General features: G+C 37.0%; 1 long non-coding RNA gene across 1 annotated transcript; it reads right to left on the bottom strand.

Annotated features, from left to right (window-relative positions):
* Window positions 1–479: 479 nt before the first annotated feature.
* On the bottom strand, window positions 480–1,514 carry LOC140006224 (uncharacterized). Its single transcript, XR_011813860.1, has 2 exons — window positions 1,183–1,514; window positions 480–516 (listed from the first exon to the last, which is right to left on the bottom strand). It is a non-coding gene; the product is annotated as an uncharacterized lncRNA (long non-coding RNA).
* Between the last annotated feature and the right edge of the window lie 11,663 nt (window positions 1,515–13,177).

The following is a 13,177-nucleotide window of genomic DNA, read 5'->3' as shown; positions in this document are numbered from 1 at the left end:
GACTCCTCTTTACTCCAATTATCCGTCCACCTCACTTTCCCCTTACCGGGTCCGAACACCAAACAGTACAGAATTGGTATTACTCGAGTATACCGGAATCAAGGGTCTCATACCCAAAGATTCCCAAATACAGTCCCCATGGCTTGTCAAATGTCCCCGACCAAGTCCTTACTGGCTCGAGTCCATTGACTTCCAATGAGGTAGAGCTCAGAGTGAACAGTAAATTTGGTATCCAAGCGATACCAAATCCAGTACAGTCCATAATATTCAAGTAATATCATAAACAGTCAAGTAAGCTTAGTATAATAACCAGTCAAGGAGGCTAGAGAGTACGAGAGTGGTAAAGTACACTCTCGCCTCACCTAGCTCAAACAATCATCACAACTAGTCCAAACCACAGAATTCAAGTACAAGAAAGCCACGGAATAACAAACATGTGAGTAGTACACTCACCAAGTTCAACAAAGAAATTTCACAAGTTTTCGCCCGACGTGAGCCTCGGATCACCGGCACGCCCTATAACAATCAAGAAAGTACAATGAAAACGCAAACACAAGTCGAATACCTTTTTCTAGGAACTATTAAGGCAAGACCCAAATATAGCTTGGAAATGAAAAATACATAACATTTAGGGTTAAAAGTAGAAATAAACCCTAAGATTATTCACTTCTATCAAATCTCAACCCAACACATAAGAATCCAATACCCTAGACACTTGGACAGCATTTCCCCTAAAATTTCAGCTTTTCCAACCTACAAGACAACCAATAAAAGCCATCCAACACAACCACAAGCACCCAAACAATATATAAGCCATTCCATATGCGTCATTAGGGTCATAATACCCTTCAATTATAGCCAATTAGAAGTTCAACAATCAACAATAGAAAACCCCCAATTTGAAACCCTAAATCTGAAATTTTCCGCACAAGCGGAAATTTTCCGCAATTAACCACAATTAACGCACAAGAGAACTATTTAATACCATTTAGAACCACCAATTCAAGCTCAATCATATCCATCATAGGAAAACAGAAAATTCCAGAAAAAAATCCAGAAAAATCAGAAAATTAGGAAACTTCACTCCAATCCACCAAATCTTCCGTAAAATCGCGTAAATAGCTACTATAAGGCACCAATTGGCCAAAATTTATAACAAAAGATGAGTTCCAAGCAAGATACCTTAGTTCTTCAAGAAAGGTTGTAGCTTGTGAGGTTTTCTTCCAAAACAACACCACCAAGTTCTTCAAAGACCCTTAGCAAGATGTTTTTATGGACTAATTCAAGAAACAAACGGCTAGTTTTCAAGATTTGAGCAAGATTAGAAGATGGAAGGTTGAAGAATTTTTTCCTTTGCTTGCTAGAGAGGTTCGGCCAAGACAAGGCTGAAATGAAGATGATTTGGTCAATTTTTGGTCTTTTATTCAAGTTAAAGAAAGTTAGGCAAAGTTAGGCAAGTTTAGTCCAACAACAATTTGACACTTGGCGCATTATTTTTGCTAGAGCTATCTTCTTGTCCCTCATGGCTAATTCATCTAGACAACCTCCAATTATCTCCTAATACCTAGTAACAAAATTTCTTTACGCAAAAATTTAACCTAATTGGTCAAATTTCTCTCACTTAATGCACTAGCGAGTCCCACGACCAAAAGACGTTCCAAAATTCTCACGAACTACCTTATACTAGAAAAATGATTTAAGAACTATATTTACTGATAAAATGTTGATAAAAGTAATATAATAAAGAAATTAAAAGAAAACGGGTGCACAGGAATAAAATAATAAAAAAAAAAAAAAAAATTTTCTGGGTTCTCACACTCTCTCCTCCTTAAAGAATTTCGCCCTCGAAATTGCTCACCTGGGTTACTAAATATGTGACGCCCCGAAAAAAAAAATGAGTTTGAGAACCTGGAAATGTTCTAATTTTCTAGGGTTTATTTTTTTTAATTGCCCGCCTTTTCTACATTTTCTTGATTAGAAAAATTCTCCATATAAAGTTTATGAGCAAAGATAGTTTTAAAATGATTTTTCTAGTATCGGTTAGTTTTTGAGAAATTAAAAGCGTATTTTGGACGTGGGACCCGCTAGTGCGGTAAATGCATTATATTTTTGACAACTTGTTGGAATTTTGTATTAAGTGATATTATTTTACAAAGTGTTAAGATATTTGTATTGGAGAGACAAAAAGATAAGTTTTGAACCAAAAGGTGACAAGTGTCACCATAAGATTTAGTCTTGCCATTTGACCACTATTCATGCCTTTACCAATTTAAGCAAAAATTGACCAAAAATCCCTCAAATTTGCAAACTTGAAGCCGGCTCTCTCTCAAGCAAAAAGAAGAAAACTCTCTCAACTTTCTTGGTTCTAATCTTGCTCAATCTTCAAGATCAACCGTTTAATCTTGCATTTGTTCCATAAAACTCCTTCTATGAGTGTTAGTGAGGTGATTGGTGAAGTTATTTGGGAGGCTAAGGTGACTAGTTGCTCTATCTCTTGTATTGCTAAGGTGAGTTGTGAATGACCCCTCTCCTTGCTCTAATGATGTTCAATTCATGATTAGTGGTGATATAAGGTGCAACTTTATGGATTATTTCTTGATTTTGGTTGAATTGGTGAAGTTTTATAATTATTGGGGATTTTTCTGTTTTCATATGAATATGATTATGGGGTCATGTATGATGATTGGAAATGATGTTTAAGGACTCTATGAGGTGGAAAAAGTGATTAATTGCAACTAATTTCTGTTTTGGAAGAAATTTCAGAAAATTCGGTTTTGTGAAGGAACATTCTGTCCGAATTTTTAGGTCATAGATAGAGGCCGAATTGGCCTTGTCTTAAAACATGAAAGTTGTAGAGAATGGTATTTTAAAGGTGCCTACAAAATTTCAGGTCAATCGGAGTTGTGTAGAGTGAGATAAGTCGAAATTACTATTGCTGTTCTGGTTTACCCGAAATTGGGATTTGCGCCTGTAATTGGTTGTTTTGGTCAGGATTGCTTCCGAATTGGTTGTTGAGGTCTTCTGATGCAATGTAGCCTTGTTTCTTATATTTCAGCTGGTTTTGGAATTTCTGGATTTGGACTTCGGTAGCCTGATTTATGATGTTTACACCAGAATGCGATTCGTGAACCTGTTTTTCCTATTCTGGTGTAGTATCTTGCATTTTTGACCTGGTTACACTCGAAACTGGGTTGAGTGACCTTCTATAATATTGTATCCCTTTCTCTTAGCTTCGAAACGGTGGGTCTTGGACCTCCATCCGATACTCGTAGTACCTTTGGTGCCATTACCGCAAAATGACGTCAAAACTGTTTTTCTGGTTTTGAGCTAAACTTTCATTTCCGGACTTTTCCCTAGCTTGACTTGTACTTATACTACTTGGAGCTTGCTGAATGGCTATTGGATGAACTTGTTGTTGTGTGTGTACCTTTGGGTTGGAATGAGGAAATAATGAAGCCCTGATGGCTGGAAAAGTTAGCAAATTCAGGGGAAGTGCTGTCCGAACTTTTAAAGGACTTGATTTCATTGAGTTTGTGATCTAAGACTTGGATTTGAGCAAGGCAATGTTATATGCTGGATGATTTCTGAGCCGTGGAGGTGAGTGGCCCTAAACTATTTCCAAAGTTATTTGTGAAATGTTTCTTGCATTATTTATTCGATTGCATTTCATGCGTGCTTGCATGTGAATTCATGATATGATTTTGGCTTCAATGAGTTCTGGGAAAGTCTTGTGCTGGACACCAACGTCTCCACCTTGTTTATGGTTCATGTTCATGGTTATCTGGAGCACCGATGTTGCTCCCACTTTCGTGAGTTCGTGTGTTAATGTTAAATGAAATATTTGAGCGTTGGGTGTTCAAGTGCTATGATTTCACCGGCTCACGAGAGCACTAAACGGACATTTGATCTCTGAATCATGACATCATCGAAATCATCGAAATGCAACATTGTGAAATATATTTGATTAATGATTTTGCTGGTTACTCGCTGAGCTTCTAGCTCACCCCAAAAACTATTTTATTCCCCTCCACAGGGCTCGTGGCAAAGGAAGGCTGGTAGTACTTATTCACGTGACTGGATGGCCTATGTTTTGTACAATTTGGATTTGGAAATCATTTTATGTATAGTTGAGAATTGTTTCCGCTGGATTTGTGACATGTAATTATTGGAGATTTGGATGTATATTTGTGGACCATGTGATGTATATTTGAGGTTTATTCTTGTAATTCGTTTGAGGACTTTAGTGAACGACTGAGTCCCGGCGAGAGCCGGGCAGGCGGCCCGCCGAACCCTCTGGTACGCCCTACGGGGAGGTGGGGCCGTCACAAAATAGCTCAGGGTATTTCTTTTGCATCTCTTCCTCCAACTCCCAAGTTGCCTCTTCTACTCCATGATCTGATTTTTGAGCAGCCTTTCAGCAGCCTTTGTCCCTTTCAATTACACTTGATTTTTGAATCTGATTTGCTTCACAACTGAAAATATTTCTTGAAGAGATATTAGTATTATCCATTGTTTTGTAAACATCAAAAGTTAGGGACCAAGGTCAACAAAGGTTGTGCATAGACTACTGAGACTTGAATGACATTACTATCAAGAATAAGTACCCTTTACCCCACATTGATGAATTGTTTGACCAATTGCAAGGGGCGGTAGTGTTCTCAAAGTTGGATCTCAGGAGGGTTATTATCAGTTGGGGATTTTGGAAAAGGATATACCTAAAACTGGCTTTAATTCGAGGTACGGGCACTTTGAGTTTGCAGTGATGCCGTTTGGGTTGACTAATGCTCCTGCAGCTTTTATGGATTTAATGCACCGAATCTTTAAGCCTTACCTGGATCAGTTTGTGGTGGTGTTCATTAACGATATACTGGTATATTCTAAAACTCTGAAAGATCATGAAAAACATTTGAGGATTGTTTTGCAAACCTGGAGGGAACATTAGTTGTATGCTAAGTTTAGTCAATGGGAATTTTGGTTGAAAGAAGTGACTTTCTTAGGTCATATAATCTCCAAGGAAGAAATTAAGGTAGATCCGACCAAAGTTGAAGCAGTTTCTAAGTGGAAACAACCGGAAAACCCTACTGAAGTTTGAAATTTCTTAGGGTTAGCAGGGTATTACCGAAGGTTTATTAAAGATTTTTCTAAAACTGTGGGACTCCTGACTGAGTTGACCAAGAAAAGTAAAAAGTTTATATGGACCTCTAAGTGTGATGAAAGTTTTCAGGAGTTGAAAGAACGATTGACAAAGGCACCTGTATTAGCTTTACCTAATGGAAAGGATAGCTTTGTGATTTATACAGATACTTCAAATGAAGGATTAGGGTGTGCATTGATGCAGAATGATAAGGTGATTGCATATGCTTCTAGAAAGTTAAAACCTCACGAGAGAAATTATCCAACTCATGATTTGGAGTTAACAGTTGTAGTGTTTTCATTGAAGAAGTGGAGACATTACCTATATGGGGTGACGTTTGAGATTTTTACCGATCACAAGAGTTTTAAGTACTTGTTTTCCCAAAAAGAGTTAAATTTGAGACAACATAGATGGGTGGAATTTTTAGAGGATTATGATTGCACGATTAATTATCATCCAGGGAAACCTAATGTGGTAGCAGATACTTTAAGTCGTCGAGTACAACTAGCGGGATTGATGATCAAAGAGTTACACTTGTTGGAAGAGGTTAGTATTTGGAACCCTCAACTTGAACCAAGAAAAGTGATCCTTGGGAACATTGTCATGAAATCTACTTTGTTAGATCGTATCAAGGAGGCACAAGGGAAGGATTCTGAAGCACAAAAGTGGTTGGAGAAAGTTAATAAGGGAGAAAAGTCGGATTTCAATTTGGGAGTAAATGGTGTACTAAGGTTTTGAAATCGCATAGTGGTGCCAAACGATAAAGGGTTTAAAAGGAAAATTTTGGAGGAAGCTCATCGTTCTAAGTATACGGTACATCCTGGAGGAAATAAAATGTACCAAAACCGAAAGAGTTTGTACTAGTGGGAGAACATGAAGAAGAAAATTGTTCGATTTGTCCAGATATGTTTCATTTGATAGCAGGTTAAAGCCGAGTATCAGAAACCGTTTGGCCTATTGCAACCTTTAGAGATACCCGAGTGAAAATAGGAAAATATTACCATGAATTTTGTATCTGGATTGTCGAGGACACAGAGAGGGCATGATGCCATTTGGATCATAGTGGATAGACTGACCGAATCTGCTCATTTTCTGCCGATTAGTATGAAGTACTCCCTGGAGAAATTAGCTAAGTTATATTTGGAAGAAATTATAAGGCTACATGGGATACCAGTAAGTATTGTATCTGATCGAGACCCTCGGTTTGTTTCTCGGTTCTGGTAGAGGATGCAGGAAATGCTAGGGATCAAATTGAATTTTAGCATTACCTACCACCTCCAGACCGATGGACAGTCAGAGAGAACAATTCAGACTCTTGAGGATATGTTGAGAACATGTATTTTGGATTTTGGAGAGAGTTGGAGTAAATACTTGATATTGGTGGAATTTGCTTACAATAATAGCTTCCATTCATCCATTCAAATGGCTTCGTATGAAACTCTTTATGGCCGGAAGTGTAGATCTCCAATTTGTTGGGATGAAGTAGGCGAAAGAAAGATTTTAGACCCAACTACAGTACCATGGATTAAGGAGGCGTGCGAAAAGGTGAAGTTAATACGTCAAAGGATTCAGACAGCTCAAAGCCGCTAGAAGAGTTATGCAGATAATCGAAGGAAGGATTTAGAATTTGCAGTTGGAGATCAATTTTTCCTTAAGATCACTCCTCTAAAAGCAAGTTTGATGTCAGGGAAAGGAAAGAAGTTGCAACCTAAATTTGTAGGACCTTATAAGATTCTCCAACGTGTGGAAAACGTGGCCTATAAGTTGGAACTGCCACCAAGTTTATCTCAAATTCATAACGTTTTCCATGTGTCTATACTCAAGAAGTATCAATCCAGATCCCTCTCATGTACTGCAACCAGAAAATATTGAGATCGACAAGGCTCTAATTTATAAGAAGAAACCAGTGAAGCTTCTGGATCATAAGGTGAAAGAACTAAGGAATAAGCGAATCCCTTGGGCAAAAGTTTTATGGAGAAATTACGGAATAGAGGAAGCAACTTGAGAAGTAGAAAAGGGGATTCGACAGAAATATCCAGACCTATTTCCAAATCAAGGTATGAATTTCGTGGACGAAATTCTTTTAAGGGGGAGAGAATGTGAGAACTCATGTTTTTATTCTTAGTTTAGTCATTTTTATAATTATTTGCCCTAGTGTTATTTAATTATATTATTATTGCATGAATTTCTCTTAAATTTCACTTTATCTTATTCACGTCGAAAGTTTCTCGAAAATCGCACCGGTACGACTGATTGGAGATTTGAGAATTTAATACTAGACTAATAAGTATGAGTAATTACAGTGTTAGAGAAATTACCTTGGAGGATTAGTGTATAAGTGTAACAAACAAGAGAGAAAGTGGTAGTACAATGCACTATTTCGCTACTATTGAGAGTTGACTTTTGCACCAACTTAAAGTTACCTTTTCTTCATTTTTCCTCCACAAGATTCACAACACTTTCCCTCCATCACTCACTCATCCTCTCGGCCGAACCCAAGGAAAGAAAAGGGGGAAGAGAAAAAAATTCCATCCTTGCTCCCATCTTGCTTGTTTTTCATCCTTCAACTCACAAATCATTTGGAATTTCACTCTACATAGAAGAAAGGAGCAACCTTATGGAGTTTCTTGGTGAAGTAGTGGTGGAAAGACTTGCCTTCATCTAGGATTTAAGAGCTCTAAGAGGTAGCAACTTCATCCCTCTTTATCCTTTCAATTTTTGCAAAGTTTAGTGGTTGGATTTCATGGGTTTGAAACTCTAATCAAGATTCTAGACTAGTGGACTTGAGGAAATTTTTATCTTGCTTTATATTCTAAACTAGTAGCCTTGAGGTGACCTATGAGGTAGCTGACTTGAGGTTATTGCTTGATTGTTGTTGTTTATGTGAATTATGGCTTGAGATTGGCTTGGTAGTGGAGTGAAAGTTGGAAGAAAACCAAGAGAGGTGCTGGCTGAAATTTCTGTTCTTGTTGTCTTGATTTGAATTCAAATTTTATTGCTTATTTGGCTGCTAAACTAATTGAAATATGTTGTGTTAGGTGTGTGAAAATTTCCTTTCAAAAATCATTTCAATTGGTTACACAAAACTAGGGTTTTTGAAAAGGAAGAAATCTGGAAATTTGCTATCAGGCCAGCCGGCCACTAGTTCTTTGTCTAAACATAACTCTTTGTGCAAAAATCAAAATCGAGTCCCGTTTGCTAGATTCAAAACTAGACACCAAGAGCTTTCCAATGGTATAAAATCCCCTGCTAATTCGTTTTTAGGAAACCGTAGCGAATCGGCAAAGTGGACTGACCTGTTTTAGCTGTTTGTCCGAAAGAAACTGGGAAGTTGCATCTTGTGGCTCGATTTTGTCCCTTTTATGAAAGGAGTTTGGAAACGATTTCTTCAAATGAATTATAGAATTTTGAATCTAGTTTCTAATGCCATAAACCATTCTCAATTTGGACTTGTGTAGAGTTAGATATGGTTTGATTTCAATACCATGTTGAAGCTTGGTGACTGGAAATCTTCTAAATAGATTGCGAAAATCAGCCAACTTCAAACCATTGTATCTTGCTGCTCAAAACTCCAAATTTAGTTCTACTTGTTGTGTTTAAAACTTGATTTGAAACTCTTGTTGTGTTATAAATTTTAGAAGTTAAAGAGGCTGATTCACTTCCTGTGAATTTTACCGAATTTCCAAATATTGTTGAAAAACCAAGACTGGTTCTATCCTGTTTTCATGAAACTGTAAGTTTGATCTGAAATTCGAATGGTTTCTGGTTGGAATCTTGGAAAAGTGTCTTTGGGGAAGTTTTAGTACTTTGAATCTAGTTTTCAACTTATAAAGTTTTTCATTTTTGGACCTTCCAAACTCAAGATACGATTTCTCAAGTGTCGTCGAGTAAAGCTGGAAAAATTTCTGATTTCCTAAGAAGTGAACTTTAATGAACTTCCGACTTCCTTTTGAGATTGATGGTTCCTTTTAAACTCAATTTCATGAATGATACGAGTTCACTTAGGACTTTAAATTCTCATTTTTGAATCTCGATTTTCGAGGGATTAAAGTTCTTTTAAGCCATTGTTTTAAGTTTTAAGCGAGTGCACTTTCTTCCTTGAATGTTAAGTGGTCGTGAGTATATGTGAGTGATGGGTTGGTCACTGTTTCTTCAAGTGCTCAAGAGGGTTTCGAAAGGAATCCCGGTGTAGACAACTGAAGGGCTTAACTTACTCACTGGTTTTGAATTGGTGAGTATCAAGTGCATGAATTGTTGCTAAATACTTGAATTGTTTCTTGTTCATTAAGTGATTGGGATTTGTCAAGACGAGTGTGTACTTTATCGCGCTCGTTCTCTTGTACTTAACTAGACAATTGAATTGTATGAAGTGAATTGATAATTGAATTAAATGAATTTGGCAATTTGTAATTGTACATTTGGGGACACCCAAAACTCATTGGCTAACCTTGCGACTCAAGCCGGTATGAGTTTGGTCGAGAAGCCTGGTGAACCATGTTAAAATTATAAGATTGATCTTTTGAGGTCTTGCTTGGCATACTCGAGTAGTATTGCCTTCCCAGTGAATGTTTGGTTACGGATCCGAGAGGGTGAAATGAAGGATGGGAGAAGTAAGTGGAGTTTTACAGACTTGATACCTACTCGGTTGACGAAGTGTCATCATATGGAGGTATTGGATCGAGTCTCGGCAAAGCATGGGGAATCCAGCTCCTGAGAGCTCCCGTATTCTTATTAAGTGTGCTTTTATTGTTAATTGTGAATTACTTGAACTTTTTAACTATATTGCTTGTACAAGTGTTATTGTTACTTGAACTATGTATTTGCATGCTTTTCTTGGCCTCGCTGAGCGTTAGCTCACCACGTAGTTTGTTTTCCTTAACAGAAGCACGAAATGGAAAGATTTTTGGGGAAGCCAACTTGATTACCTTTTGATTAGAATTTTGGATGTAATTGATTAGTCGACTTTTGGTGGTTGTACATTTTGTGAAAGTTGATGTACCTTTTGGTAACTTGTGACGTAAGATTCGAATGTTTATTTAAGGAAGCGACCTTTCTTTGTATCTACATTTGTTATTGGTTGTTTATCCTTAAGTTTAAATTTGACTCGTATTGAGTCCTAGCGAGAGCTAGGCAAGCGGCCCGTCGATACCCTAGGGTTCGCCCTAAGGAGAAGTGGGGTCGTCACAGCCTGTCCAACTCTCGCCAGGACTCACTCACTCACATTAATTTCAGAGATAACATTAACTGCAAAGTAAGCATAAAATTCCCCAAGAAATATTACACCCATCCAACTTCACAAAACATTTATACTTAGGTGCACAGTGAAACGGATTAAAATACAAATAATTCAATCACCTCACCAAATATAAATACGATGGCAATTACTTAAAATGAGAGCTACAACTTTCGAGCTCACTATTCTTTGGATGCCAACTCAATAGCACTATAATTCTTCAAAATAACATGAACATGCTACAAATCATCTAAATATACCAGCCAAAGTACAAGCCAAAAGATAAGAACTTGAATAACTAGTACTATAATACAGTACCGGCAAATACAAGTTTAAAATTCATAATACAACTAGTACTATTCTTGTCTCTCTCATCCTGCACCCTGTTAAGGAAAACAAATAAAGAGATGAGCTAGAAGCCAAGCGAGGTTCCAAGAAAACATGCAGTAAAATTGGCAAAATATCTTTTACATATCTCAATATCTTAGAACGAAAATAGTAAACAGTTACAAGCAGAGTCATTAACAGATCAAACATTTAAGTAAGCAATTTAACACCAGCAAGAAAGTATATGGTAGCTTCCGCCAGATTCTAGGCAGAGCACCCATGATTCAAATGTTGACATAGCTGATGTGGTGCTCCTGCCAGATTTCAAGCGTAGCACTTAGTCCTGTACAGTGTTTCACTTACAGCCAGTTTCGCAGTAACATTTTTCAAGTTCGTTGACACTCCGTCAATGTTTGAAATATAGTAACAAGTCCAGTAGAACAACGTTTATCTCCAATCTCCATCCACCGATCAACTCCCTACCGGACCCTAACACCAAGATAATAGAGATGGTAATATTCGAGTGTACCGATTCCAAATGATGCATGTGAGAACCCGAAAAATTAGGTTGTATTTATTTATTTCTTTGAATGCATTTTCTTTACTTTAAATTATTAATATTCGAGTGTACCGATTCCAAATGATGCATGTGAGAACCCGAAAAATTAGGTTGTATTTATTTATTTCTTTGAGTGCATTTTCTTTACTTTAAATTATTACCATAATTTCCTCGATATTTTATAAGTGAGTCAAGCTTTTAAATCATTTTCTTGGTATAAGTTAGTACACATTAAATTTGAAGTGCATTATGGACATGGGACCCGCTTATGCGGTCAGTGCGGTAAATTTTGACTACCATGTGAAGTTTTGCATAAAGGGATATTATTTTAAAAGGTGCTAGGGGATAATTAGAGGTTACCTAGATAAATTAGTTTTGGAAGACAAGAAGATGAGAACAAAACCCTAAGACGCCATTTGTCACGAAATCGTTGGATGTTTGACTTTGACCAACCTTTCTTAACTTTACTAAAAACTAAAATTTGACCAAGATGTATTCATTTTCTCCTTGTCTTGGTCGAAAATGGTGAGAGAAAAAACAAGAAAGAGCACTTCATCTTCCACCTCAATTCTTGCTTGAATCTTGAATTCCAACCATAGATTTTACAAAATACTCCATAAAAGTGGTTCACTAGGGAAAATTAAGGGTTTGAGCGGAGAGATTTTTGGAGGAAAAGCATTAAGCTTCTATTTTTCTTGGAGGAACAAGGTAACTTTGGCAATAAAATTTCCTCTACTTCAAATATATGCAAATTAGTGGATTAGGGTTGCAAAATTGGTAGTTTTATGAGAAAGTTTCATGATTTGAAGTGATGTTGTGAAAATTTTCAGTTTTATGGTGAATATTCTATCCATAGATGATGCTTAAGTGTTGGCCATGATTTGGTAGCTCTGCTATGTGAAATATGTTGCTTTTATATGCTAGTTTGACTTGCCTAAAGAAAATTCCAGCTTGTGAGTAGGAATTCCAGCTTAGGGTTTCATTTTCTAGCTTGAGTAGGTGATAGTTATATGTTATATATATATGCTTGATTTAGTGAGTTGTTGGCTTGATATGAATATGCTTGAGTTAAGGCTGTTTTGTGGTAAGAATGAAGCCTTGAATTGGCTGGAAAAATTGGTAAAAACAAAGGAGGTGCTGCTGAAAACTTGTTCGTAGGAACCCTTGAACAATCTTGGGAAATCTGCCATATCTTGTTGTAGAAAATTCAGAATTGATTTTTATTTGTTGTGTTTGAAACTAGATTTAGAGTACTATCAACCGTGAAAATTTCAGCCTTTTTCTCAATTTTCATGAATATCTATGAATTTTCAAAGTTGACTGAAATTGCATACCTGTTCTGTCTCTTACTGGATGAAGTAGCGACTTGAGGCTCGAATTTGACTGATGTAGGGACTGAATCCTACAAATGTGTCTTCTAGGAAATTGTAATTCTTTGTGTCTATTTTACGACGGTATAAAGTTTATCAATTTTGGACTTAAGAAGCTTAAGATATGATTTTTCAAATAGTGTTGCGCAAAGCTGAGAAATTCTGTTCTCTTAGAACTATTTTACTTTCATTTCCCACTTTAAGTGTGGAGTTGGTCAATCATTTTGGGTATGGTTTATGAGTGGAATTGAGGTTTAAGTGAAATGAAACGAAGTGTTAGAAACCTTAAGTTCTTCATGTATTTTTGCTTCATTTTGCTAGTCTTTTAAAATAGTATGTGACCACAGGACTCGAGATGGTTCAAGAGGACGAATCAGGGTTCAAGTGAAGGGTTGCATTTGATTGGTGAGTGTACCACTCGCATGACTTGTTGCTTAATTGGTTTGCTTGTACTTGCAATTTGTGACTTGAATAACTGTGACTCCTGTTTATTCTGGACGAAGCGAGGGTGTACTTTATCACACTCATTTCTCTTGCCTGTTTTACTGGTTCCT

The sequence above is a fragment of the Coffea arabica genome, chromosome 5e (genome assembly GCF_036785885.1).
Source record: "Coffea arabica cultivar ET-39 chromosome 5e, Coffea Arabica ET-39 HiFi, whole genome shotgun sequence".
Lineage (NCBI taxonomy): Eukaryota > Viridiplantae > Streptophyta > Magnoliopsida > Gentianales > Rubiaceae > Coffea > Coffea arabica.
Note: the sequence above shows the minus strand (reverse complement) of the source record. Positions and strands in the feature narration are given on the sequence as shown.